Below are 25460 nucleotides of genomic sequence, written 5' to 3' on the forward strand. Positions count from 1 at the left end.
GATTCATAAACCTGGAACTAGGTCAAATATTGCCCTATACTTTGACCTAGAGGTTACGTACGTTTGTTTCCAGGTAAAACAATCTCCGGTTCTCCAATTTTCACTTAACTCTAATTGATGCTACTGAAATTTTCATCTTTGTAGTGCAAAATCAATATGGTAGTACCCCTTTATGAGACTGGAATCCAGAAACAGTATCAATATCAGCTTTATAAGATACTCACATTTGGGATTTTGCCTTTGGAGAGACATGATTTAACCTACTCAAGTATTATTGAGTGATTTTCTTACAATAGTGCTCTAATGTTGAAAGACTAATTTTGAAAATTAAATAATTCTCTTTAAGATCCTTTTTGAGTGTGTACAATATAGAATCCAAAACTTGATGGGAACTTTGGCACCAAGAAATTTAGTGAATAATTCATACTATCTATTATGTCATGACATCAGTGACATGATGAGGTGATTTTTCACTTCTATTTTTAGAAAGTAACCTGATGATATGTATTTGTCCCTTCCACTATATCAGTCAATCAGAGAACTATTATCTTTCAATATGTGGAAATAACACATTGCTGTAGCTGGAAATATTAAAATTTAAATTACATTCCACCCTGCTGTCAAGATTGTATTAACCAAACTTAAATACACAAAAAAATGACAGTACAATAAAATACAGAATATGATAAATCAATAAGTTTCTCTATTTCATATATGTAGAGAGAGGGTTGAATTAAGTGTTAGAATCTTCATGCTCAAACTTGTCTCAATGTTCCAACATTTGTAGAAAAAGGGGGGAAATAATTTAAATTAACATCCAATTCTACCCTTAGCAGACATTTCTTGCTCAGGAAAAAGTTATCTTCACGGTAACACTAAAATAAATCTAAAATTTATATTCACCATCGGCCAAGTGAGGGTGGTAATGGGATGTGTACTAAAGAATTTAATTGAATAGCTGCTCTAAAAGCAGAATATCCAGAGTCACACTGATTAAGAGACTAAAACTGGATCTAGATGTTAGGAAGTGTCACCTTTTTTCTCCAAAATCAGAAGTATAGCAGCAAAGGCTAAGTTACTTCCTTCTACCCATAGTCATAATGGGAAATTTTATAATACAGCAGGGCAGATAAATAATTTCTATCAAACTTGATAAACTGGCATTGTTCATCAACAGCCACACAAAATATCACTTTAATGGATAATAAAGCATAACGCTTTCCTTAATATATTCAAAATATATTTATGGAGCACCTACTATGTGACTGACACTGATCTATTTGTCAAGAAAACAGATGTGAATAATAGTATGAAAAATAGCTACCATCATCACAACATCAGCTAATATAATGCTTACCATGGGCAGTCACTCTGCTAGGTGGTTTATACATAATCTTTTATTTAATCCTCACAATAGGCTTATGAGATGGGGACAATTATTATCACCATTTCAATAATGAGGCATGGGAACTGGCTTAAATGACTTTCTAACAGGTACATATACACTAAGTAGTAGAGCCGAGATGGTGGTCTGCTTCAGAGCCTACATTTATGGAATTGATAGTCTAGTTGGAGGAGACAGATGATAACACAGAAGTGCATTAATTAACAAGACAGTTTCAACTAACAATAATTGTTATAAATAAAATAAAACAAGATAATGAGTTAAAGAATGGTGGCCAGGGGAAGTAATACTAGATAGACTGGTGAAAGATGATATAAATTACATTCAACAAGTATTTATTGAACATGCACCATGTGCCAAACACTACCCTAAACCTTAAGGGTCCATGGTGAAGAACCAAAGTTCCTATCCCCATGGAGCTTAAATTATGGTAAAATGGACAGTTAATAAAGAATTGCCCAAATAAACATGTAATTACAAAATATATTCACATTTTTATGCTACAAAGGAGATATAAAGGAGTCGGGTTAGAGATGATAACAAAAGTAGCTAATTTAGATTGAGAGAAAGTCAAGGAAAGCTTCTCTGAAGATGTTTCACTTAAGACATGTCCTGAAGAATTAACGAAAGTTAACCAGATGAGAAGATTCCACAGTAAGGGAAAAGCATATGTGAAGTCACTAAAGTATGACAGAACTTGACACTTTCAGGGAACTGAAAGGCCATTATGATTTGATCATAGATATCAAGGAGGAAATGGTGAGAGGTGTCAAAAGATCCTAGGACGGCTGTGTGGATAAACAATTAGAGTAAGTTTAGAAGCCGGGAGACCCAATTAAGAAAAATATTCCTGTAATCTGGCTTGGGATTTTTCTTCTTTCATTTAACATCAGCTGCACGTTGAGCCTTCATCACTCATATCACAACATTTGAAAGAGGTTCAGAAAAGGAGAGCTCTAGTAATCCTGAGCACAAGGAGAATGACAAAGCTTTAAGGTCAGAGAATATTTTATTAACTACTATATTCCCAGTAGTTGGAATACAACAGATACTCAGTGATAGTTTAGAGAAGTGAGCTAAACAGAACAAGCCTCAATAATGTGAATGCATAATTATTGACCAGACTAAAATATAAGACCTAAGGAGATTTCCCACCTCATGTTGAATCAGAAAAATTTGGTCTGGTTACATGTTTTCCAACTTTCATGTGTATAAAGAATCACATGAGGATCTTGTTAAAAATGCAGACTACCATTCAATAGTTTGGGGAAATAGGCCTTTGATTTTGCAGTTCTAACAAGCTCCCAACTGACCACTGATGTTAATCCTTTGACCACACTATGAGTAGCATTTAACAAGGGCCCAGGTGATTCATATGCACATTAAAGTTTGAGAATCACTGATCTCAGTGACATCTAATGAGGCTCCTTTTCAACCCTTGGATTTGGTCATTCTAGTAAACACTTTTAGGACAAATTAAAAAATTAAGATTATTAAATTATTTTTCCTAAAATAGTAGCTGGAAAAAAAATTAGTCCAAGATGAATTTAGGAAAATTCAAAGAATGACAGATTCATACATAATGGGCTGTTAAGAGAAGCTGGAAACATTCTACAGATACCTAACATTTTTGGTTTTGGCAGAAATGATTTTTTATGGCATGAGCATAGCACAGATCTAAATTAATGGTGAAATATTTGCTTTGTCTCTTGTTAACCTACAATGATTCCTTTAAGTACAAAACACAGCTCTCTATTCTATGCCTATCAGGTGCTCAGCCAGACTTCCCTATGAGCCCAATTCTGCTGCAGTTACTGGTGGCTGGGCTGTGACACAGGGAGGCAGCCAGATGAGGACAGAGATGACTTGGCTAGCTGTCACTCATCTGCATAAAATCAGCTTTAGATGTCTGGACTAAGGCAGATACCTATCTTTTACCTCTAGGACTAAGCAAACTCATCCATTTTCTGTTCTATATCATGCTCTGCTCTGGCAGAGGGAAAGGGAGAGAGAGAATCTTAAGCAGGCTCTATGCTCAGCAGAGCCCTGCACACACAGGGCTCTATCTCACAACTCTGAGATCACAACTTGAGCTGAAATCAAGAGTCTGATACTTAACCAAATGAGCCACCCAGGAGCCCCTGGAGGATCTTGTTCTTTGATTGTTTTATTTCCCTTCAGGACTTCCTTGATATTACCTAAAATTAGTTTCTCCACTGATAAATTTGATCTTAAAAAATAGTTGCTCCTAGATTAAAATAGCATTTTTATGTGTTTGTTTGTGTCAAATTGAGGGGGGGCAAGGAGGGTGGCCAGAATATAGAGTGTGGTCCAAAGTAGTCTCTAAGACTGGTAACAACATTAGCTGTCATGTAATTCATATATTTAATTTCCCTCCCTGGAAAATCCATAGCCCAGTACATAAGCCATGCTTTCTTGACTTGAATATTGTCAAGCTCCTAACAAAACTACCTTCAATGCTCATTTCCTAAAGGGAGATATCCAGAACAGTAATTCTCCAACTTTGCAGTATATTAGAATCACAGGAAGAGTTTTTAAACATCCCAATACTCAGATCACACCCAAAACATAAGAATCTCAGGGGAAATGTCAGCCAGACAACAGTATATTGTAAAGATCTACAAGTGATCCCAGTGTGTGTGTGCAGACAACATTGAGAATCAATGGTGAGTGTTTTATTCCTTCCCTAAAAAGTGTCTGTACTTTTAATTGTGGCTATTTGGAAACAAAGTTCTCAAATGAATTTTTTTATTGCATCTGTGGTAATTAGCAATGGGGAAGAAGTAAGGAAAAACCACTTAAAACAGTGGTTCTCAGCTGGCGATAATTTTGTCCCTCAGGAATATATGGTAATATCTGGAGACATTTTTGTTTGCTACAAGTGGAAAGGGGGAGGGGTGCTACTGGCTTTTAGTAGATTAAATTCAGGATGCCGCTAAACATTGGCCCCATACCTTAATAGTGTGGAAGTAGAGAAACCCAGCCTTAAACAGACAGAGCCTAGTAGTGCCCCACAAATACCACCTCATGAACACTTTCTAACCTGATAAAAAATCAGTGCCTTGGGGCGCCTGGGTGGCACAGCAGTTAAGCGTCTGCCTTCGGCTCAGGGCGTGATCCCGGCGTTGTGGGATCGAGCCCCACATCAGGCTCCTCTGCTATAAGCCTGCTTCTTCCTCTCCCACTCCCCCTGCTTGTGTTCCCTCTCTCACTGGCTGTCTCTATCTCTGTCAAATAAATAAATAAATAAATAAATAAAATCTTTAAAAAAAAATCAGTGCCTGGCCTGATCAAGAATGACCCAAACCCATCGAAATAGACCCCACTGATTTGACTTTAGGGGTATTTCTAATGTTCATTATATACTTATCACAACCCATCTCTAGTTTGTGTGTACACATGTGTGTGTGTGTGCACACGCATGAGAGAGAGAGAGAGAGAGAGAGAGAGAGAGAGAGAGAAAGTGAGAATGAGTAAGGTTATTAGTGCAGATTATTAGTGATTAGGATAGAGGTTATTAGTGATTTGGATAGAACAGCATAACAGTGGTACTTGGAATGGGCAGGAGAATCCACCACAGATCTGAAATTTCTCTTCTATTAACAAAACATAATTTGTGAAAAGATGAGTGGTATACCTTTTAATTCTCTCTTCTTTATTGAAATTTTAATGGCAGATTATATAACTCCCACCAGGCTGCAAATAAGCCAAACTCAAAAAAAGTGATGCATGTGAGCTGTCATACAATAAAGATAAAGATTTCTTTCTCTGAAAATATATAACTTCATGGAGAGGCATAGTCTGCCTGAACTTGTGCAATTATTATGAACATTCTGTAAGTGATAGAAAACAGGCCTATAATCAGCTTTATAAATGAGTGCCAGGCAGTTCCTAATAACTAAGGCACACTGCATGCAGGAAAACTTCCCTTGAGACATGGTTCTTGGAATAAGATGTTCAGTTTTAATTGCCAGGGAAAATTTCTTAAGTGGGAAATGGAATATTAGACTTAAACATCTAATATTAGAAGTATATATACACAGCTAGCTTAGAGACACAGTCACTACAGTATTATACAGTCACTGAGCTCCCAGGAGAGCCCTCCCTCAATACCTCAATACCTTCTAACTAAATGTGTTGGGTGAAGAGGGAGTGACCACAGAGAAAATAACAAAACTGAGGAGTACAGAAAGGGGGAAAGGGAGGTGCCACACTCCAACTGGGCTTACCACAGTTTTGCCAAGGGCTGGTCCTAATATAGTTTATAGTTAACATGTATTGAGTTATTTTATGTGCTCTTAACTGTACAAAGCACTTCACATGCACTATCTCATAATGACTTTGTGAGAAAGGTATTATTATGCCCATTTACCAATAAAGAAAAGATAGTTTGAGGTAGCCAAATGACTTGCCCAAGATTATGTAACTACAGAGTGATAGAATTGTTCCTCTAAACTAAGTCTATCTGAGTCCAAAATTCATGTGCATGAGAATTGTGCTATACTGGCACTATAAAGACAGTAAGAATTATTGGGAATGATAGAATTCTAAAACTGTAAGAAACTTTAGAGAAAAAAACTTTAGTCTCCCTTTTTCTAATAGAAAGGAATCAGTGACCAGAGAGATATGGTGATTAGCCAAAAATACACACCTCCTAATCAATTATTTCTTTTACTAAACTAACCTCAATTAAGTATATGTTCCTTACAATGATTCATTATCAGGCCTGCACTGTAAACAGTCCTATAGCCCTGAACTAGGTACTAAGATAGATAGAGGAAACCAAGATCATATTATTTCCAGTGTTGAGGAGCTTTCAATAGAATTTAGAACAAAGAAAATCCTCATGTTTTGGTCATTTTATAATATTCCTAAAAAGGCAAGTCTATATAACATAAACTGTTTATAAGTACAGAAAGAAAATGGAGGAATGCTGTGATCAGAGCCAAGGGAGAGGAAGAGAGATGCTTCCTAGAATAGGCAGATGCATTTTCTTCACTTGAGACCTTGTTCTGATAACAGAAAAGAGTTTGCCACACCCAAAGTTACCTCCAGATATGTGGGGTTAGACATAAAGATATTGGTGAGACACAGAGGGTAGTACTTATTCATTAACAGGCTACACATGATAGGACAAATGATTTTACTTGCATGTCTTGGTTTCTTTGTAGTTCATAGCAAGTCAAGCTTACTTAATGAAACTTAACAAGGGCACTGCCAGGATTAGAAGTAAATCTTTGCAAGGTACTTGGAACAACATGAACTAAAGTTGCATTTAACATACAAAACACTGGGGGCGCCTGGGTGGCACAGCGGTTAAGCGTCTGCCTTCGGCTTAGGGCATGATCCCGGCGTGATCCCAGCGTGATCCCGGCGTGATGGGATCGAGCCCCACATCAGGCTCCTCTGCTATGAGCCTGCTTCTTCCTCTCCCACTCCCCCTGCTTGTGTTCCCTCTCTCACTGGCTGCCTCTATCTCTGTCGAATAAATAAATAAAATCTTAAAAAAAAAATTCAAAACACTGTAATTAGAGTTAACTGCTTTTTGAAAATTTTTCATTAATCCACTTTTTAGATGCTACAATATCACTGCAAGACATTAATGGTATACTTTTTTCAACTTTCAAGTTTAATAAAATGTATTTATTGATTTTATAGTACTAAAAAGTTTACATAATTCTCACTAAAATTAGACCTTACACTTTATAAAGTTTTTGATTAGCCTCACAGTCTTGAGGAACTTCTAACTCCAGATTCTATGTATGATTGTTTACGTATTGTCCAACCTCCACCACACAAACTATATACACATGGAATCAGAAGGAAATCAAAGATTAGAAAATGACTTTTTAAGAAAACAGAAATTTGAATGCAGGTCACAGATTGTGTATTTTAGACACATTTTGTATCTTTTCCTGAAACTGTAAGGACTCAGTAATTTTTAAACTAAAAACAGAAAAGGAATTCAGATGAAACTATTATTTCCCAGGGTTTGGGAGCTAACCTTCCTAGTGGTTTTCTATGTGGAATCCATTCCTTCTTTTCTCAAACCATGGGGAAAGGACATCCAGCACCTCAGAATACTTCTAGCAGTATGGGAGCAGAGAACAGAAAATGCAACTAGGATGAAAAGATCCACAGAGTCCAGAAAGTCCTACAATGATTATATTGTCAGAAAAGACTGTAGAGGGGTGCCTGGGTGGCTCAGTTGGTTGAGTGTCTGACTCTTGATTTCAGCTCAGGTAGTGAGCTCCTGGGCCCTGAGATAGAGCCCTGCCTCAGGCTCCACGCTCAGTGAGGAGTCTGCTTGAAGATTGTCTCCCTCTGCCCTTCCCCTCATTCATGCACTCTCTCTAAAATAAATAAATAAATCTTTAAAAAAAAGACAAGATCATAGAGATGAAATGGTCAAGGTGAAGTACTACTACATTGGGAGGATGGCACTATGGTTGTTGAAATTAGGGGAGGGAAAGGTCAATTACCCTGATCAATAGTCCAGAGTAGGGTTCCTTAGGAGTCCAACAAGCTTAAAGTTATCCTCGCAGCCAGGTAGTTTAAAAAAGATGGCTTTTAGACATAGATAAAGAGAGAAACGTATGGGAAGGGGTATAATGTAGTGTAGACAAATAATTCCATATCATGAAGAAACTAAACCCTTCACAAGTGAGAATAGTGAAGCAAGGCTAAATTACAACAGAAAGAAGATTCACATATTTCCTGGCTTTGTAAGAAAGGCATGTCTCCCACTGAGCAATATAAGACTATACACAAATGCAAAGAGACAGATACATGAAAGATAAAAGTATAAGGACAGCAGTGGCTACAACAATAGCAATAGCTGTAGTTAAGGCAGAATTCTTGATACATTTCAAACTGGACTAAAGTACAAAGGGAGCTTGAGAGGCTTCTTACAGTGAGCACACTTCTTGAGCCATTATTTTCATATGCTAGACTCAAAGTACAACACCTCTAAGATCAATAGCGACACATCAGTTTCGTATAGACTTAGCTTTAAAAGAAGCTCCACTGAGCAAAGAAGGTTTATTCAATGAAAGGTGCTTACACCATTGGTTGACTTAGAAAATATGAAGTTAGTTTTTTACTTCAAGTGTCACCAAAATTACTTCCAAGTGGATTTAAAAGTGAATCATAAAAATTAAACCATAAAGGAACTAGAAAAAAAAAAACATGGGTAAATAGCTATCTGTTTTCCTGGTGAGGAAAATCTTGCTGAGCATGAAAACCAGGCAGAAACAAAGAGGAAAATGATATTTATATATATAAAATTTTAGAACATACTGGAGAGCATTTTCAATATAGATTACAAAGGGCTAATTGTCCTTAACATTTGCACTGTATGGTGACTAACATAACATAATTAAAAAAAAAACTTCCAAAAATCAGTAAGAAAGTGATAAATACCTCCGGTAGCATAATGAACTAAATCAGGGGTTGGCAGACTATGGCCCATGAGCCAAATCTGGACACTGCCTGTTTTTATAAGTAAAGTTTTATTGGAACACATCCATGCCTATTTATTTGTGCATTGTATACTGGCTACTTTTGCACTACAATGGCAAAGTTGAGTAGCTGTGACTGAGACCATTTGGCCACAAAGCCTAAAATGTTGACTTTCTGGTCCTTTACAACAAAAGTTTGCCAATACCTGAACTAAAGACGATAATACAATTCACAGAAGAGGAAAGGCAAGTGGCCAATCTATTCACAAATATAAATTATTTTATCTACTAGTTGCCAAAAAATGCAAATCACAAAAATAAGAGACCAGGTTCACCTATTGAACTGGCTGTATTGGCAAAGGTTCAGGGAAAGGGTGCACTATCAACTACCACTGGGCACAATGTAAATAGGTAAACTCTCCAGTGATGATATTGTGACAATAAGTACCAAAAGTTTGCAAATGATCATAGCCCTTGGGCACAGGAATTCTACTGTTAGGATTTTGTCCTGAGAAAATAAAAGACATGCCAAATATCTATGCATAAGAATACTACTGTAAACAATAAGAATGTAAAACTAAAAATAATTATATATTAGAAAAATATTTTAATGACATAATATTTCATATATATGTGTGTTATTATGCAATTATGCAACTATTGCAACTATACTTTAATTAACATTATATATATGTATATATACATATATATATAACGTTATATATAACGTTAATTAAAGTATAGTTGCAATAGTTGCATAATATAATTTTAAATGAAAGAAAAAAAGTCCAGGGTTGGGGAACCAAGCTTGATCTCAAACCTGTGTTCTGCTGCAAGTCAGACATACCTAGTCTCATCTGATAACTAGTGAGATAAACCCACTGGAAATACATTGCAGGGGAGAATGAGGAACCTTCTTAAACAGAATTCACCCTAAGGGAAGAGGAAGTTACACGGAACAAATCTGGCCAAGAATGACAACTTGACCTTAAACAAGGCCTTTGTCAGAACTCTTTAAGTCTACATATACCCCCACCATACAATAAGAACAAAAAGATCTTCCTTGCCTCACTTACCAATGTATGCATCTCAATTAAGACGACATGTTAAAATGCTTTGAAAACTGGCAAGTATTAACCAAGCAAATGTATTCTTATTAGTTTAAGTGATCAGAGGCAATTCCTCAGAAACTTAGCTCAGGATGGGTTTGTTTATCATTAACTCCTGTTGTTTTCTTCAGCCATTACAAATACTAGTGTCATTAATTTGGCTGAGATGAAGGCTTTTGATACTGTTTCAGATGAAACAGGTTTTTCCTCACAAGGGGCTTAGTTTTTAATTTCCAATAAGGTTGAAAGGCAAGCATCTGAGAGCAGTAGGACTTCTGATGTAGCCCAGTTAATGCTGCAGTGTTTTATTACCTCCATTTGCTATAATACTGCTTTTATTAATATAGTCATCTCCTTGACTCGTGCTGTGCTATCATACCAGCCACGTGTGCATGTGTTTAAAATTTACTTTTACAATCCTTTCATTATCACAGGAGCCTTGCATCTTTTTTTTTTCTTTTATGCCTGATTGGTGACTACACACTTCTCATTGCCACCACCCCAGTGCACCCCATTGCCACTTATCTCAGTGCAGATATATCTCAATATTTTGCTTTAACTATTAAGATAGTTGGGGAGGCAGTAATGAAAAATAACTTAGCATTTACCAGTAAGTTATTCCTGTATACCCAGAATGCACCTGTCGAAAGTTGTGTAACATCAAATTGATGGAGAAAACAAAAGAATGATTCTTTTCTTCTTTGTGACCGCTATTCCCATCACCCATGCTTCAAACATACTGAACTCTAAAATTCCTTATATCCTCTTCAAGTCATATAATTTTTCCCCTTGTCTCTCATTTTCCACTGCTATCACCTTAGTCCAGTGGTTCTAAAATTTTAGTGAGTATCAGAATCCCTGGGGGGATTATAAGAATACAGATAATTGGGCTCCACTCCCAAAGTTTCTGGCTCAGTTGATTGAAGAGAGGCCCAAGCATTTGCATATTTAAATGATCCCAGGTGGAATTGATGCAGTTGTCCACACTTTGAGAATACTGTCTTAATCTGCTCCTTCTAATTTACTCTAACAGCCTCCTATTCTAATATTTATTCCTCTTTCAACCTGCTGTGCACGCCTACTCCATGAAGGAGACAATAGTAATCACAAAACAGAATCTAGAGTTAGACTGAGCTGTGTTTGAATCTTTATTTACTATGTGACCTTGAACAAATTACTTAATATTTCTGAACCTCCATTTCCTTATCTAAAATGTGGATAACGATAATGTATATTCCATGACATCATTGTGAAGATTAAGCAAACATTCAGCACAATGTTTGCTACATTGTAACAGCTCAGTAAATCAGCTATTATTTACAAAAGAAGTAGTCTTACGACATCTCTATACTAATAGCTTGACAATAGTCAAGAGCTGAAAATGGTTTTGATCAGGTAAGGCTACTGAAAATACATCCTAATGAGAAAGTAAAAAACATGCACAAAGATAACTGTGTAAAGATGCATATTGTGGATTTAGGTATAATAGTACAAACTAGAAATACATGGCCAATGATACTAACTTGCCAAATAAATTATAGAACTTTAATAATAAAGAAATGCTATGCAACCCTTAACAAAGAGTAGTGTAGCAGAAGGGCTGAGTGTGCAAGGAAGGCTCTGAAGCAAGGCTGGCTGGACTCAAAATGCCAGGTGTCCTGCTTATAAATCCTGTGACCCTAGAAAAGTTCAACTGAACTTGCTGTCAGTCCCACCCTGACTTTGCACTCTTTTGGAGTGTTCCATTCAGACTATAGCGAATTACCACAAATTTAGCAGCTCAAAACAATACACATTACTATCTTATAGTTTCTGTGGGTCAGGAGTCCAGGCACACCCTCAGCTGTGGGTCTTACAAGGCTATAATCAAGGTATTGGCCAGACAGTGGTCTCATCTGGAGGCTCAATTAGGTTATTGGTAGAATTTCCCTTTCTTTGTGGGATTGATAGCCCTAGATTTTTCTGGCTGGATTTTTCTCAGCTAGAAATTGTCCTCAGATTCTAGAAATATCTCAATGTTTTTAAAGGTCCTACAGTTTTTTATCACGTGGGATTCCTCAACATGGCTGCTTACTTTACTGAGCCAGCAAGGAGAATCACCTTCCAGTGCTGAGAGTCTTATATAGTGTTATATAATCAGGGAGTGACTATCCCCTCACATTTACTATATTCTATTGGCTAGAGGCAAGAAACAGGTCTCACCCACACTCAAGGGGAGGCAATTACACAAAAGTGTGGACTATAGGGGGCAAGATATCATTGGATGGTCACCTTAGAGTCTGCCCACCACAACTGCATGCCCAGGAGCTGACTACCTGATATCTGCTGACAGATTACCTTGATGTGGTCTACTTACCCAGATGAATCTCTGAATATTAGATGACCTTGAATTTCCTGTATCCCACCTGACTGTCCACTGAGATATCCCATTTTTCCCTGACACTTTATTTTGAAAAAATTCAAATATATGCACAATTTCAGTGTTCAGTGAACACCTGTATAATACCCTTCATCTAAATTCTGTTACCATTTTACATTACTTACCTCTCTCTCACACATATATGTATATGTATATATCTATATCAATGTATATCATGAGTGGATTTAGATTAAACATTTTGGCAAGAATATCATGTAGATGATATTGTGTTCCTCTCAGTGCCTTATTAGAAATCATAGATCACTTTCTTCCACATTTTCGATGTTAAATTTGTTTACTTATTTAGGAAATGGTTTCTGCCATTTTCTCCAATGTAAAGAAGACTACTCTTTGAAACAATGTTAATATCCTAATTCTCAAAAACTTTTCACTTTAGGGTTTAGTATCATTGATGATCCTTGCCAAGCCAGCTATTACATTGATGGATGTTGGGACACCTGGGTTGCTCAGCTGGTTAAACGTCTGCCTTTGGCTCAGGTCATGATCCCAGGGTCCTGGGATCAAGCCGTGAGTCAGGCTCTTTGCTCTGTGGAGAGTCTGCTTCTCCCTCTCCCTCTGCCTGCTGCTTCCTCTGCTTGTGCTCTCCCTCTCTGTCAAATAAATACATAAATAAAATATTTTTAAAAATTGGTGGATGCAAAATGATTTTTTTAAATTTTATCTTTCTTCTACATTTATGCATTGGTATTTTTCTATATAAAAAAAGATATATTTCCATTCTGATTGGTGTGATGTGGTATGTCATTGTGGTTTTTATTTGTATTTCCCTGATGCCAAGTGATATTTAGCATTTTCTCATGTGTCTGTTGGCCATTTGTATGTCTTCTTTGGAGAAATGTCTCTTCACTTCTTCTGCCCACTTCTTGATTGGACTTTTTGTTTTTTGGGTGTTGTTTGATAAATTCTTTATAGAATTTTAATACTAGTCCTTAATCTGATAAGACATTTGCAAATATCTTCTCCCACTCTGTAGGTTGTCTTTTAGTTTTATTGATTCGTTTGCTCTGCAAATGCTTTTTATCCTAATAAAGTCCCAATAGTTCATTTTTGCTTTTGTTTCCCATGACTTTAGGGATGTGTCTAGCAAGAAGTTTTAGCAGCCAAGCTCAAAGAGGTTGCTGCCTGTATTTTCCTCTAGGATTTTGATGGATTCATGTCTCACATTTAGGTCTTTCATCCATTTTGAGGTTATTTTTATATATGGTATAAGAAAATGGTCCAGTTTCATCCTTATACATGTGGCTGTCCAATTTTCCCAACACCATTTGTTGAAGAGACTGTCTTTTTTCCATTGGATATTCTTTCCTGCTTTGTCAAAGATTAGTTGACAAAGTTGAGGGTCCATTTCTGGTTTCTCTGTTCTGTTCCATTGATCTATGTGTCTGTTTTTGTGCCAGTATCATACTATCTTGATGATTACAGCTCTGTAGGATAGCTTGAAGTCTGGAATTGTGATATCACCAGCTTTGGTTTTCTTTTTCAACATTCCCCTGGTGATTCGGGGTTTTTCTGGTTCCATACAAATGTTAGGATTGTATGTTCCAGCTCTGTCACACCTGTCAGAATGGCTAAAATTAACAGATCAGGAAACAATAGATATTGGCAAGATGTTGGCAATATAAGAATATTGCTGGTGAGAATGCAAGGTGGTACAGCCACTCTGGAAAACAGTATGGAGGTTCCTCAAAAAGTTAAAAATAGAGCTATCATATGACCCAGCAATTGTACTACTAGGTATTTATCCAAAGGATACAAACATAGTGATCTGAAGGGCTACCTGCACCCCAATGTTTATAGCAGTAATGTCTACAATAGCTAAAATACGGAAAGAGCCCAGATGTCCATCAACAGATGAATGGATAAAGAAGATGTGGTGCATATATACAGTGGAATATTACTCAGCCATCAAAAAAATGAAATCTTAACATTTGCAATAATGGATGGAACTAGGGGGTATTATGCTGAGCAAAATAAGTCAATTAGAGAAAGACAATTATCATACGATTTCACTTATATGTGGAATTTAAGAAACAAGACAGAGGATCATAGGGGAAGGGAGGGAAAAATAAAATAAGACAGAATCAGAGAGGGAGACAAACCATAAGAGTCTCTCTCTTTTTTTTAAAGATTTTATTTATTTATTTGACAGAGATAGAGACAGCCAGCGAGAGAGGGAACACAAGCAGGGGGAGTGGGAGAGGAAGAAACAGGCTCATAGCGGAGGAGCCTGATGTGGGGCTCAATCCCAGAACGCCGGGATCACGCCCTGAGCCGAAGGTAGACGCTTTAACCACTGTGCCACCCAGGCGCCCCAACCATAAGAGTCTCTTAACTCTAGGAAACAAACTGGGGGGTTCTGGAGATGAGGTGTATGGAAGGATGGGGTAACTGGGTGATGGGCATTAAGGAGGGCACTTGATGTAATGAGCACTGGGTGTTATACGCAACTAATGAAATACCTCTGAAACTAATAAGACACTATATGTAAATTAATTGAATTTAAATAAATTTTAAACAGATATTTTTGCTCTTATCTATACTACTTTTTTTCTGTGGATGTGAATATTCTTATAAAGTCATTGATTTTTAAAAAAACTTAACATATTTTAAACCATTGCCATCATTCTTTATGATTGAATTTCCCCAAATTTGGCTACTGAAAACCTTATTATGCTACCTTCTAAATTCTGTTGTAATATACCCTCCATTTTTTATCCCTTCCTTACTTTTGGTCATGAGATGTTTGTTCCAAGTTCACACTGTACTTTTTCTGGAATTAGATATTTCTCCAAGAATCACTGACTCCTGGTAGCAAGCGATATTTGGAAACTAAAATATAACTGCTATATGTGCTCATTGCTACTTGAGGGGATAACTCATTATTACTTACTAGATTTCCCTGACAGCATATATGCTTTTGTATCCACACCTATAGCTGCTCACTACACCAGAAATAAGGAAAACCTGGCTAAAATACCTGGGGGAGAGAAGGCCACAACACTCCCTGTTTCAATGCGTGATCCCTAATAATAAAGGCACTCATAACTTCTATGTCAATGCTCCCATAAATTATGAATCCAGTGATGAAAGAAGCAGATGGAAGAAGAAAAGAGAGATAAGAGAGAGGGAGAAGAGAAAAGCAGATGGAGGAAGAAAAGAGAGATAGGAGAAAGGAAAAGATAAAGATATATAAATATGGTGAAAAAATGTTCAAAATCATTAGCCATCAGGGAAATTCAAATCAAAACCACACTAAGATACCACCTTACACCAGTTAGAATGGCAAAAATTGACAAGGCAGGAAACAGCAATTGCTGGAGAGGATGTGGAGAAAGGGGATCCCTCTACATTGTTGGTGGGAATGCAAGTTGGTACAGCCACTTTGGAAAACAGTGTGGAGGTCCCTTAAAAAGTTAAAAATTGAGCTACCCTGTGATCCAGCCATTGCACTACTGGGTATTTACCCCAAAGATACAGAGGTAGTGAAGAGAAGGGCCATATGCACCCCAATGTTCATAGCAGCATTGTCCACAATAGCCAAAGTGTGGAAGGAACCGAGATGCCCTTCAACAGATGACTAGATTAAGAAGTTGTGGTCCATATATACAATGGAATATTACTCAGCTATCAGAAAGAATGAGTTCTCAACATTTGCTGCCACATGGACGGCACTGGAGGAGATAATGCTAAGTGAAGTAAGTCAAGCAGAGAAAGACAATTATCATATGATTTCTCTCATCTGTGGAACATAAGAACTAGGAAGATCGGTAGGGGAAGAAAGGGATAAAGAAAGGGGGGTTAATCAGAAGGGGGAATGAAGCATGAGAGACTATGGACTCTGGGATACAAACTGAGGGCTTCAGAGGGGAGGGAGGTGGGGGAATGGGATAGACTGGTGATGGGTATTAAGGAGGGCACGTATTGCATGGTGCACTGGGTGTTACACGCAACTAATGAATCATCGAACTTTGCTTCAGAAACCAGGGATGTACTGTATGGTGACTAACATAATATAATAAAAAAACATTAAAAAAAGATATTTAAATGTGGGCATAAAAATGTTGTTGGAGCACTCCAGGTTTCTGCCTTCGGACATTATCATTGTCTTCAGTGTCTCCTAGATGATTTCATCTTGGATACTTGGATCTATATACTATCCATATCTTCAGCTCTGACCTCTCGCCAGAAATTTAGACGTGTATGTCTAACTGCCCCATTTCCATCTCCATTTATGTAATAGGCATCTCATATATAACATGTCAGAAACAAAACAAAATTCTCCCATCTCCTGCCTTCCCCATCACAGCAAATATAACAACTGTTCACTTGTTGCTCAAGCTTTAAACTTAAGAACCATCCCTGATTTCTCTTTTTCCCTTACCCCCATAACCAATCCAATATAATTTCTAGTGGCCATGTCTCCTACACAAACCCTAAATCTGAGCACACTTAACTATCTGTAATATTAAAATTATATTTCAAGGATTCTAATAGAATGCTTGGAATGCAAAATCTTATTGCCATCATCATCTTTCACCTGGAATTCTCTCTCTGCTTCATAAGACTTCCAGCTTCCCCCTGTGTTCAGCTAAAGTCCATTAGTCACAAAAAAGATAGAGTAATCATTTAAAAATGTAAATTGGATGCAGGGAGTCTACTTCTCCCTCTGCCTCTCCCTCTCCCCCCAGCTTGTGTGCGCTCTCTCTCTCTCTCAAATAAATAGATAAAATCTTTAAAAAATGTAAATTGGCGGGGCACCCGGGTGGCTCAGTCGTTAAGTGTCTGCCTTCAGCTCAGGTCATGATCCAAGGGTCCTGGGATCTAGCCACGCATTGGGCTCCCTGCTCAGCAGGAAGCCTGCTTCTCCCTCTCCCACTCCCCCTGCTAGTGTTCCTTCTCTTGCTATGTCTCTCCCTGTCAAATAAATAAAGTCTTTTTAAAAAATTTTAAAAAATGTAAATTGAACAATATTCAGTGTCTTAGAATTCTACAATAACTTTCCACTCACATTACAATAAAATTCAGACTGTTCACCTTTGCCTACACAGTTTCATTTTCCCCCTTACCTCCTTGTGTAGTAAAATCAAGCCACACCGATTTCTTTGATTTCTTCAGCATGCCTATTTCTTTCCCATATCAGTGGGTCTTCCCGTTTCCACCAACTCTAGTCCCATTTCTCAGCATGGCTGGCTTATTCTCACCATTCATACCTCAGGGTTTTTTTTCATACTTCAGTTTAAATACCACTTTGCCAGAGAGGCTTTGACCACCCAATATAAACTAGGGCCTTCCAATCAGTCTATCTCATCAGTATATTTTCTTTCTTTCTTTTCAAATTTTTATTTAAATTCCAGTTAGTTAACATATAGTGTAATATTGGTTTCAGGAGTAGAATTTAGTGATTCATCACTTACATATAATACCCAGTACTCATCATAATAGGTGCCCTTCTTAATACCCATCATCCATTAGCCCATCCCCTACCCACCTCCTTCCATCAACCCTCAGTTTGTTCTCTATTCTTAAAGAGTCTTTTATGGTTTGCTTCCCTCTTTCTCTCTCTCTCTTTTTCCCTTCCCCCATGTTCATCTGTTTTGTTTTTAAATTCCACATATGAGTAGAATCATATGGTATTTGTCTGTCTCTGATTGTTTACTTTTGACTGTCTGATCCTCCCACTACAATGTAAAGTCCATAAGACAGAGTCTTCATTTGCCTTGTTCTCTGTTCTATTCCTAACAATTAAAAGAGTGTCTCATACATAAAAAGTGTCAAGTAAAATATGCTGAATAAATATAGGGAAAACTAACAAAAATAAATATATGAGAGCTGGGGTAGAGTGAAGAACATCTGCTGGGTAGATATTTTGAAAGTTGTATGATCAGCTGAAATATCCAAAATTGCTTGCAGTTATTCCTTTTTCTTTTTTCAAAATCATGGACATTTTGCCATTTCTACACTTGTTATGGAACAAAGAATACCATGGCTATGTGTCACAATTTATAAAGTTAATATCATGTAATATTATGTTCATGACCAGTATAAAAATATTGTTCACCACTCTGGGTAATTGGGAAAGCTTCTATTCTCTTGTGTTCTTCAGCACACAAAAAGCTGTATAGTAGGAGAAAGGGGCAGATGGCAAGGGCTATTATAGTGAAGATTATTAGGGTTAGGGAAGACCTTTTTGCTAACTGTTCTCAAATTGCACCAAGTAGTTGTTTGTGCCTACAATCTAGTATCCAGTGCAGTTCTACACTACAATCATGGGATCTACTTTCCTTTTGAGGACTGTAAATTTGATAACTGATAATTAGCAAACTCCTTGGGAAAAAGAGTCCCTTGTAACATTTCTTTTCAAGCCAATTCATTCAGCATATGCTTAGAAGCAGCTTCCAGAATAAATTGATGATAGTGAAAAGTAAGAAACAGGAGAAAACAAGGAGGAAAATATTGACAGCACATTTCTTAGATTTTAAGACCCATCATTCACATTTGAGGATAAATGGAAACATCACCACAGGAAATGTATAGAGACTTCAGTATTTATTATATTGGTATAGAATTATATTCCATTCATATATTTATATGGCATTTGTTCTGAAGAATCCTGCAGGACGAGTACTATTATTTGTTATTTACAGAGGAAAAAAGAGTCAGACCTAGTCATTATTTTTCCAAGACTTCAAAGCTACTAATTTACACAGCCATGTCTCTAATCTGTCTGTTTTGCTTCAAAGTCTGTGTTCTTTTGACTATATTTCCTCAGTAAGGGGTAGAAGAATATCCCTAAGGTGGAGGAATATTTAATTAAAAGGAAAAATGGATTTTAACTTTCTAAGACAAATATTATCTTTCCTCAGGATTTCCCAGACATGAGACATAGGCTATCAGATATAGGCATTTTGCCCATTGATTGGCTCTACACTTCCCAAACCCCTCCACAAAATGTGATTACCATAACCAATTCTGTCCTGAGTCCAGTCTGAATGTTGAGGATTTAGGACAGTAAAGTAAATCAGACTTTCCTCTAGTACAGTGAGAGAACAATACAGAACTTGGCATACAAAGAGGCTGTTTCAGACCCGTCCAGAAAAATTTAGTTGCTGAAGTAGCACAAAGAACTTGCTATAAGGTTTTCTTTCCTATATGAATAGCATGGCCCCAAAGACTACGTTTGAGTGAGACTCTAGAGGATACTGAAATTTCATTAAAAAAATATGTTTTATAGTCTTATAACTTTCCAACCTTCACAAACAAAAATTCATTTCTAGCTGAAACTTGATGTCATTCTTTTCTGGCTGGAATGTGACGATTTGGAGAATGGGTGAAAGAAATTTATTGAGTTGTTAAAAATATATGATCCAGGTCTTGTCTAGTTTTCACCTCCATGGCTCATAAACACAGTTGCTCTCTTTCATGCTTTATTTCTGTCAATCACTGTGACAGGCATAGTGAAATTCCCTTCCTCTGCCTTCCCAAACAAAGGCAAAGTAAACGAAATAATATTTTGATGTAGAACCTCAGCATTTTAGTGAAAACGAACTATTTTCTATTTCCAATACAGACCTTGAGATCTTTTCTAAGGTTGGGGGGAGTGTGAAATGATATTCCTTAGAAGCATCAGCACTGAGAAAAGCAAGAAGGTGGGCATCAGTCTAAGCCAGTGGGGAAGGTGAAAGAGCAAAGACCTTATGCAGTATGCTAGGTAGACATGCCTCTAACAGATGTGCTTGGCTTTTCCTTCCAGATTTGAATCAGAAAAACAATTTGTGAAGGAACTTGGCAGAAATGTTTATGCTTTGGGTATTGGTTTTCAAAAACTAAGGGAATTGAAGGTGACCCACCTCAATACCTACACCAGGCATAGCTTTACTATTCAGTACTATCAAGTCTTATCTATCAAGTATTTTTATAGTAGTTGGTCTAGATTTTTGGAGGGTGAAATATAATAAACTATTATTACTCATAAATATAAACCTTCTTGGAAAGACTCCATGATAGAGGATGACCAAACAAATGGGAAGATAAAGGCTGGTAGAAAAGTATGTGTACCTCCTCAGAATTTCTGTTCACTCTAGGTGAGCTACTGGGACAGTTATCTGCTATAGAATCCTGCCCAGTCCTAATCAGAGTGCACAAGTTTTACCTTGTTGGCTTATAGTCAGCTGGTAGATTAATATAGTCCTCAACTCACTGCTACATTACAGCCTAATCAAAGAAGCCAGCTAAATATTCAATAATTCCTATCATTATTGAGGAGATACTGAAAAAATTCTATTTTTTCTACATACATAATCTCCTCCCTGACCTCTGAATCAACACTCCCACCAAATTTCCTCAGAACCTATACAATATGTAGAAAAAAATAAATTAGAAGTCAAAGGAAACAAAAGAAAGCAGCACAAAGGACACAAGTTTAACCATAAATGGATACACCTAGAAGTCAGCTGAGGTTTTGCAAATAAAGTATAACCCAAACCACAATGAATAATGTTTAAAAACTGGAAACAAGCTGCCTCGTTCAAATATTGGTTCTGCTACTCACTAGTTATATGACCTTGGGCAAGTTACTTTACTTCTCTGTGTCTTAGATTTTGTTTTTGTTTTTGTTTTATCCGTAAAGACTTATAGTGTTATGAGGCTGAAATAAATAAATAGTTATAAAGTGGTTAGAACAGTTCCTGACAAATAGCATGTGCTATATAAGTGTTTACTATTATTCTAAGCTACAGTTTTAAAACTGTCCAGTGTTCCATAAGTAATGAGCACAAAGAGGAGTGTGGGTAGATGAGCCTATACTTTAATGTAGACTATAGTCATAATTTGCATTCAAACAAACAAAAATGATAGGCCAGCCCCTTTATCAAGCTGGTCTCCTCTATCTCAGAATATTATTTGTCTTCCCCTCTTCTCTGCTCATGTCCCTTCCTTCTAGTAACTTAAAAGATTTAACTAAACATGCATTTTTTTTAAAGATTTTATTTATTTATTTGACAGAGAGAGAGACAGCCAGCGAGAGAGGGAACACAAGCAGGGGGAGTGGGAGAGGAAGAAGCAGGCTCCCAGCAGAGGAGCCTGATGTGGGGCTCTATCCCACAACGCCAGGATCACGCCCTGAGCCTAAGGCAGATGCTTAATGACTGCGCCACTACGGCGCCCCCCTGCATTTCTTAAGCAAATGAAAATTGTCTATTCAACCTCTAACAAGTGAAAGCATACTACAGTCTTTCAAGACCCAGCTAGGACACTCCACCCACTGGAGAATCTTTCCCTGATTTCCCTGATCCACTTCAGCCCACAGTGATTTCTACTTTTCTTGAACTTACTTTGGAAAATTATCTCAGAATTTAATTGTGAGTCTTGTCTTTTCCCCCAACAGGATTACACACATTTTTAGGTCTGGGAATATAGTTCTATTGTGTTATACCTTCTGTAACATCTAGAGCATGGTGAGGCATAGTAGAGAAATTTACAGCTCTTGCTTAATGATTGACTAATTGATGATTAATTAAATGTTCCTCAATTCACTCAACAAACAATTTAACCTTGGGCTATTTCATCCTATTTGAGACTAAAGTTTGAAGTTCCAGGTGAAAAAAATATCAGCACAGTCTGATCATTATAGAAAAATGTCACCTGTCAATCTTCTGAAGTTTTTTTTATTCCTTTCATAGCCAAACCATTAGATTACTGAATGCAATTTCCTAGAGAAATGTACCATTTTCTTCATTAGCAATAAGTATGAAGATTTTGGCGGAAGCATTACAAACCATAGAGATGCTATCATTTTGTACGTGAAAAAAAAAAAGCTGAAATTGGGCATTGTTTTGGCCAAACTAGGGAATCTAGAAAAGCTGAGTATTATGAATAAAAAGAAAGCAGAGGCTGCCTCCTTACTTCAGTCAGATAATCAAATAAAGAACCATTTCTTTTGCCCACATTCCTTCCTGGTACTGAAAGAGGACTTCAAGTACCTCTATTTTTACCTCAGTGCATACTTTCTAACTGATTAAGCTCTTCTTTCCAGCTTATCTCTTAATTTAGACAAAAGACCTTGTGGGCAAGGCATTCTCTGATGGGAACTAAAATTACCCCGTCAGGCAATGGGGACTGGCTTGAGCAAGTAAGACCCCACATGACTGACCCCAAGACAATGATTGACCTGACCTTTCCTGCTCACCCACATGTACCCAGCAACCTTTGTCCCACATTTTTTTCTTATATAAACCTGGAAGTATTTCCAGCACCTTGGAGACAGGCTTTAAGACATTAGCCCACATCTTCCCAGTGTTGGCCTCCCCGAAATAAATTCCTTTCTTGTTTTCACCACCACTTATCTCTCTACCTTTGGATTTTGTCAGCAATGAGTGGCCAAACCTGGTCTGCTTGGGATCCCCTGCACCCCAACTACAGTATCTTGTCAACTGCTTAGCCTGGTTGATTCCTTCTTTTCATCATTTCTGTTCACATGTTAAGGTTAGAGTATCAAATAACCAGAGACAGATATGGGCAGCAGACAGGAAAAAAAAGTTACAATGGGGTTTCTTTGAAAACAACTTATCCAACATTTTAAATAAATAACACCTTCATATGAAGGGGAAGGTAAAACTTTTAACTGCATGCATCCGAAAATGCATTCTAAAATACCTAATGCAAATAGATCACATTCTAGATAGTTCCATTCACACTGTGCCAAACAGCTGGCCATTTTCAAATACTTCCTTTTTATCTCTATAGGGATTAACAAATAGGTTTTTTGTTTTTGTTTTTTTGTTTGTTTTTCTTTCTGGAATTAAAGTTGAACAATTGCCATAATTTAGAATAAAAGAGAATCACAAAGAGAAGATTTAATTTGTACAGATACCATCAGAAGCAAATTAGAAGTGTTCTTGGTCTTTCAGTTTGAGATACAATAGCATCTACTTACCTTTTCCCCTTGTTAGACTAGCTTCTGCTCAGGATTTCCAAGACACTATAATTCTGAGAGTCAATCTCTTCTCCGCTCTTCTCCATTTCTTCTGTCAATCTAGAATAAGAATCACAGCTAAAAAAATACAGTAAGACATATAGGAAAGTAATAAAATGTCAGATTTATTCATTCAGCAAATATTTATTGAGAATCTGCTATCTGCTAAGCACTGTTAAAACAGTAAACAGGAAAAACATAGTCCTTAACCAAAGGGAGCTCAACGTTCAGTAAGAGACAAAAGCTCAACAGATATTTACCATACAGTAGTATAGGTGCAGTGATGGCAAAAATGTGGGGTACTATGAGATCACACAGAAGGGACATCCAAATTATAACCTAAATGAGAGAAGGTATGGATCAAGAATATCTTCCCAGAAAAAATAACATCTGAAGGGAAGAATTGAAGTGTGTGTAGAAATTCATTAACTTAGAGTGGGAGCAGTAAATATATTCCAGGTAGAGGGAATAAATTGTGAAAAGTACCAAAGGGGAGGGAGAGTAATCGATTCAAGAACTTGAAATATGTTTGATAAATTCGTTTCACAGAAGGCTGGTGAAACAGTGAGAGATAAGGAATGAAACCGGAGAGGTAAACATTCAACTCTTAAATCCTACCATGGCTGGCTTGTTTCCAGGGTTTGAGTGCCTTAGCAACAATTCTCTTCATTTCCTTGCAATATCAGTACTTCAGCCACAAAAATCTAGTACACTGCCAACAGCACATTGCCTAGATTTCTTATTTCATGTCTTCCAAAATCCTACCATGTAAAAGGCAAAATCTTTCAATGCACCAACAAGGAATACCCTAGGACATCCTGATCTATTGAAAGGAGAAAAGATTCCTAGTCTATAACACAGAATTTTTCCTCTCACTTCCTGTTTCTGGTATGAAATAGATGCCCTCTCCAAAGAGGTTGGACAACATGGATGACTTCATATTTCAAGAGAGACCTTGCCACAAATCACATGAGTATATGGCTTTATTCTGATAGGTACATCAGTATTAGCAACATTCAATCTAACCTAATAGGCTGAAAAAAGAGTTACATCCAGAAAGCAACAAGGAAATCACTACTTCACAATCGGTATTTGATTAAGCTAAAGAGTTGAATAAGAACAATGGACAGATACCATAAAAATGACCTCTGTTAATGAAATTATAGGAAATATAAAAAGGCCAACTGTTTTAGCTCTCAGCCTTTAGAAAGATATATGTCTAATATTTCTGAATACTTAATTTTCTAAAATGTCTTGAAATATTTTATTCTTCTCATGGATACAAATTTCCAGAACAGACTTATATGTCAATTGTACGGGAACATCACTGGGATATATTGAGCAACTCTTACGTGTGAGTTTCTTTAGTAAGCATGGGAAAAACAGATCTTGGCCTAAGTTTCCGCTCTAAGGATACCATGAGTACAGCCATATTCACCATTAATTTATCTTGGATTATTTTAGTTTTCACTTAAAGGTTAATTATGGAAGAAAAAAGAGTGATGTGGTTAATAAGACAAATGGAACTATTGCTTTTTATTTTCCAAATTGCATTTCACATAAATATTAGTGTTCCAGGAGAGACTTGAAAGGTGTTGGATTAAGAAAGAAGAAAGAAGAAAGAAAGAAAGAAAGAAAGAAAGAAAGAAAGAGAGAAAGAAAGAGAGAAAGAAAGAAAGAAGAAAGAAAGAAAAGCCAAGTTTAACAAACTTGAACAAAATTCCTTTTTACAGGATTTTTCAGAACATTTTACCTACTAATATGCACTACTAATCTCCAAGAAAAACATATCATATGCAACATTTCCCAAAGGTATTTGTCCTTGTTTTTTATGGAACTCCCTCCAAATAGAGTCTATAAAACACACCACTAATAAAATATCAGGAACCATTTATTTTTAGAAACTATGGGTATCATCATGAGGTTAAAAATAAGGTAAAGTGCCATTGTTTTGAGTGTTTTCTAATATAAATAGATGCCATACTTCAAGTATCCCACTTCAGTAGTGAAATCTTTCTTTGAGGCCTTTGGCCCAAATTAATCTTTTGAATGTCTC

The 25460-nt window shown here is 36.9% G+C and overlaps 1 protein-coding gene across 2 annotated transcripts in view; it reads right to left on the reverse strand.

Moving 5' to 3' along the window:
- SMARCA1 (SWI/SNF related, matrix associated, actin dependent regulator of chromatin, subfamily a, member 1) overlaps positions 1-25460 on the reverse strand; it is a 1457411-nt gene that overhangs the window by 356404 nt on the left and 1075547 nt on the right. For both annotated transcript variants that reach the window (XM_057314283.1, XM_048213571.2), the window contains one exon: positions 23366-23464. The gene's annotated coding sequence lies outside the window, so the exon portion shown is untranslated. The remainder of the gene's footprint in view (positions 1-23365; positions 23465-25460) is intronic.

This window comes from Ursus arctos, chromosome X (genome assembly GCF_023065955.2).
Source record: "Ursus arctos isolate Adak ecotype North America chromosome X, UrsArc2.0, whole genome shotgun sequence".
Classification (NCBI taxonomy): Eukaryota; Metazoa; Chordata; class Mammalia; order Carnivora; family Ursidae; genus Ursus; species Ursus arctos.